We start from the raw sequence: 5368 nt of genomic DNA, 5'->3' as shown, positions 1-5368 counted from the left end.
CTGGTGGAGCACAGCAGGCCAGGCAGCATCTATAAGGAGAAGCACTGTCAACGTTTCAGGCCGCGACCCTTTGTCAGGCAGTCTCAGGCAGTCCTGACGAAGGGTCTCGGCCTGAAACGTCGACTATGCTTCTCCTTATAGATGCTGCCTGGCCTGCTGTGTTCCACCAGTATTTTGTGTGTGTTGTTCCAGGTGTAGTCTATTGGTGCTGATTCGTTTCTAAAGCTTTACGATTCATAACAAAATTGGGGCCTGCATCTGGGATATGAACAGCTATGGGGGCGTAGTCATTAATTATCGATTTCATTGGGGAAGTCCCTTTTGATATGTTTGTGTGTAGAAAATCAGCAGCGGATGCTGATTATTGTTTGGAAGCGGGAACCTCTGAGGCATTAGAGGATGCCAGACGGATTGAGTTGTTGAGTCTTGCTGGAAGGTTAAAACTTGCTATGTTGAAATTGACAATGAGGAGGGAACAGATGCAGAGGGTAATAGCTGAACATTATGTATCTGAGGGTGTGTTTAAAGTGGAGGAGTTGGACGTGTTTCCTGGAAGTAAACCTAGTGAGCTTGAGCTCCAGGACAAGTTAGAAAAATTAAAGATGGAGGCTCCGGAAAGGCAGAGGCAATTTGAGGCTAGAGAGGCAGAAAATCAGAGAGGAGGCAGAAAAACAGAAGGAGGAAGCAGAAAGACAGAGGCTATTCGAGCTGGAAAAGATACAGTGGTTTCAGCAAAGGGGTCTAGCGTTAGACTCTGGTAATAAGTTTGAGGCTAGTCAGGAAATTAAATTGGTACCTCCATTTGATCAGAAAGAGGTTGATAAATACTTACAGCACTTTGAGAAGGTTGCTTAGAATTTAAAGTGGCCAAAAGAGGGTTGGTTCTCTTACAAAGGGGGAGGCTTAGCAAGCCTATTCTGCTTTGACAGTTGATGAAGCAGCTGATTGTGACATAGTGAAACAGGCTGTGCTCAAAGCTTACGAGTTGGTCCCAGAATCATACAGGCAAAAGTTTTGAAATTTGTGGAAATCTGTGAACCGGACATATGTAATTTGCTTATGAGAAGTCTGTGTGTTTTGATCGTTGGTGCACATATATGATGATGATGATAAGTATATGATGATTTTAATAGCTTGAAAGAGTTAGTTTTAATTGAAGAATTCAAAAGGTGTGCTCCTGACGACATAAAGACATATTTAGATGAAAAGGATACTGCCAATTTGCAGGAGTCTGATAGAATAGCAGATGAGTTTGCTTTTACTCATAAGGTTAAGATTATCCCAAATAAGAGCTTCCAAAAGAGTGCCAGAGATCACCAGGGTAAACCAAAAATTACAGCTGTGACTAGTGACAAGAGTAAGGATGAAGGGAAGCAGTTGAAAGAGAAATATTCTGGTCTTGCTTGTTACTATTGTAAGAAAGCTGGTCATGTGATGGCTAATTGTTCTATCCTGAATAAGAAAAATGAAAAGAAGCCAGTCCCAAATGCCGGTGTTCAGTTTGTTGACGCACCTATAAACCCACAGGGTTCTGAACATTCTGTTGAGGCTCAGTTATGGACTGAGAACTCTGACTGAATTAAGAAGGCTTTTGATCATTTTATGTCAAATGGGTTTGTATTAGTAAAGGAAGGGTCAACCCAACTACCAAAAATTCTTCGAGTTACTGGGGATTCTCAGTCACTTATATTAGACAGCGTTCTAAAGTTTGGTGATGAGACGAACACTGATGAAGTAAATCTTATTAAAGGCTTTGGGGGTAGCATGGTTTCTGTGCCATTGTACAAGGTAAATTTACTGTCAGGGTTGCTTTTGGGACCTGTTAAAATTGGATTATACTCCATTTTACCATTGGAAGCTGTTAGTTTGCTGTTAGGGAATGACCTAAAATTGTTCCTGCAGCGCTGTTGACAACTAAGACAACCGCTGACGACCCACAGATGGATTTTAACATTTATCCTTCCTGCGCAGGAACTCAAAGTATGGCTAAAAGTATGCCAACGCAGACGAATCTGTGCAGCATGATTCTGATACCCATGATAGCCAAAATCGGGATTCAGGTTATGATGACTTGTCAGGGAATTTCTGCCTTCATTGTTTCAACAGGATTCAGTCGTAAGTCTGATGAGAAAGATTTATCCCTGTCTAGGAAGGAGTTTATAGCAGAACAGAACCGAGACCCTGAGATTGAAGCTTTAAAAGAAACAGCCCTCTCAGATGATGAGATTAAGAATGTGCCAGTAGGGTATTATCTCATGATGAAGTGTCAATGAGGAAGTGGAGGCCACCTGCTATACCAGCGAGTGAGGAATGGGAAATTGTTCACCAAGTTGTAGTTCCTAAAGTTATATGGCTGAAATTTTAACTTTGGCCCACAGTATGCCATTAGGTCGACATTTTGGAGTGAATAAAACTGTAAACAGTTATGTAATAATTCTACTGGCCTAATTTGAGGAAAGATGTTGTGACCTTTTGCAGAAGCTGTCGCACTTGTCAAGTTGTGGGTAAACCGAATCAGGTCACCCCAGTGGCCCCACTCTGCCCTATAACTGCATTCGGTGAACCCTTTTAAAAATTTATAGTGAGGGGAACTTTGTCCTTGTTAAAGGAACAGTGGATTGATAGGGATGTACATGTTAACTTGTTAGACTCTGTTTAGAAGTTCAAGAATAAACTACACCAAGTCTGTAGTCTAGTGAGACAAAACTTAAAGATCTCTCAAAACAAAATGAAGTGTTGGTTTGATAAGTGGGCTTGAGAAAGAAAATACCAGATGGGAGATAAGGTGCTTGAAATAGTCTCTCAAATTAATGATCTGAATAATGCTATTAAAACACCCGACCAACGTAAACTAACACAGGTGGTACACATAAATATAATAAAGCCATATTTTGACAAGCAGGCACCGTCTGTGAGTGTTGTTGTCAAAACATATTGAGAATGAAACAATCGTCTGAGAATTTTCACAAGCCAAACATGGTCCCAGTTAGGCTAATGAACTCGGTTGTTCCAGAAAACATTGCTAACGAGTTGGCTCATCTGCAGCCAAAGCAACAACAACAGCTGAAAGAAGTAATCCTGATGTTTAAAGATTTATTTCACGATGTTCCCAAGCAAACCACAGTCGCAGTACATGATGTAGATATTGGTCAAGCCAAACCGATTAAACAACACCCATATTGCATGAACGTCGAAAAGTGTAAATTGGCTGAGCAAGAAATTGAATATATGATGAAAATGGTATTATTAGTCCTTTGGCATCAGATTGGAGCTCACCCTGCGTTATTGTGCCTTAACCTGATGGTGGTGTTAGATTTTGCACTGATTATGGGAAGGTAAATGCAGTAACAAAAACAGAATCCTCTCCTATCCCTAGGGAGGATGATTGCATCAATAAGTCTGGAAAAGCTAAATTTCTTACAAAGATTGATCTGTTGAAAGAGTATTGGTGTGATCCATTGACGGACAGAGGTAGAGAAATTTCTGCATTTGTGGCACCTTCTGGGTTGTATGAACACAATGTTTTCTCTTTTGGAAGGAAAAATGGTCCAGGATCATTCCAGAGAATGATTGATTCTGTAATTCGAGGGTTAGAACACACAGATGCCTATATTGATGACTTAGCCACAGGGAGTGACACTTGGGAAAAGCATATCTCTGCAGTAGAGAAGCCGTTTGACAGGCTTTCTCAGGTCGACCTTACAGTTAGCTAAGAGTGAATTTGGCCATGCCACTGTGACCTGTCTTGGCTATGTTGTTGGTCAAAGCAAGTTGGCTCCTGTTCGGGCAAAAGTCCAGGCAATTTCTCAAGTTCCTATTCTGACTGATAAGAAGGCTCTTGGAAGGTTTCTGGGAATGGATGGATATTTTTGTAAGAACTTTGCTGCTATCGCTCTTTCTCTGACCAATCTCCTGAAGAAGTGTGAAAAGTATGTTTGGACTGAACCTTGTCGGGAGCCATTTGATCGATTGAAAGTTATTATTTGAGGTTAGGCCAATCAATGTAGTGCTGTCAGCCAATTTCATTAGCAGGTTGAAGGTGTGGGTGGCAACACAAGTCATGGGTGCACAGAGAGTAAAGGAGAGGGCCAAAGAGAAAACACTGTGGGGTTTGTGTGCTGAGGGTCAGAGAGACAGAGGAGATGGAGCCCACTCTTACTACCTGCTGGCGATCTGACAGGAAGTCCAGGATCCAGCTGCACAAGGCAGGGTGAAGGCCGAGGTCTCTGAGCTTCTCGTCGATACTTCACGCCTTTGTATGGCTGCTGCTCTGCCCATGACTGTAAGGAACTGCAGAGAACTTTGGAGAGCAGAGAACATCAGAGAAACAAGCCTCCATCCATGGACTCTCCCTACACTTCCTCTCCCTCAGAAAAGCAGGGCATGTGCACAAAGAACCTCATAACCTGGACATTCTTCCTGCAAACCCGCTCCCCCATCGGGGAAGAGATACAAAAGCCTTAAAGCGAACCACCCGGCTCAAGGACGGCTTCCTGTCTGCAGTTATAAGCCAAATGAATGATAAAATGGACTCGACCTCACAATGTAACTCGACGTGACCCTGCACCATATGTCTATCTGCACTGCACTTTCTCTGCAGCCATAATGTTTGTTACAGTTATTGTTTTATCGTATATCAGCTCGATGTACCGTTGTAATGTATCGATCTGTGTGGATGGTACATCAGGGAAGATTTTCACTGTCGTTCAGTACATGATGATAATAAACAAATTCCCCATTTTAATTGTGTGCAAATATTAGACAGATTGAGCTTTTGCTCTGGAACCACAGAAGGAAACTGAACTGTTGTCTTTCTGAGGAACGCAAATAAATAGAAAAGGCTTTAATCTCTCATTACGATCTGCGGTAACTGGAATCAGGTGACTGGTGGTGGGTCTCCCATATCAATATCAGAATCAAGTTTAATAGCACCGGCATATGCCATGAAATTCGTTCAGAAGTAGAACCTAATTTTTGACCATAGATTTTAACAATTGTGATTTAATATAAGAATATAACTATCACATTGTTAAATTATATAAATAGTACAAAATGAAAAAAAGATGTAATAAACTATTTTAATTGTGTGGAACTATTTGACTGACTGGGTTGTTGCTTTGGAAGTAGTGGAGTGAAGCTTAACTGAACTGCACACATTTATGAGAAGCTCAGATAATTATAAAAAGCTAAATTCTCACATAAGTGGGTCAGACACCCAGAAACATCGGCAGCACTTCAGCAGGTAAAAACAGTGGAATGAAACATGCTGAAAATATTGCCGGAAAAAAACATATTGTCCACCACAACGAGAGGACGTGACAGATCCAGATCTCACTGCCTTGTCTGAACGGGGAAAGATGAAGCTACA

General features: G+C 41.6%; 1 protein-coding gene across 3 annotated transcripts in view; it reads left to right on the top strand.

Annotated features, from left to right (window-relative positions):
• LOC132389087 (zinc finger protein 239-like) overlaps nt 1–5368 on the top strand; it is a 274720-nt gene that overhangs the window by 225753 nt on the left and 43599 nt on the right. The window lies entirely within an intron of this gene.

This window comes from Hypanus sabinus, unplaced genomic scaffold (genome assembly GCF_030144855.1).
Source record: "Hypanus sabinus isolate sHypSab1 unplaced genomic scaffold, sHypSab1.hap1 scaffold_47, whole genome shotgun sequence".
NCBI classification, from domain to species: Eukaryota; Metazoa; Chordata; class Chondrichthyes; order Myliobatiformes; family Dasyatidae; genus Hypanus; species Hypanus sabinus.
The sequence above is the reverse complement of the archived record's forward strand: the minus strand, read 5'-3'. Positions and strand labels throughout refer to the sequence as shown.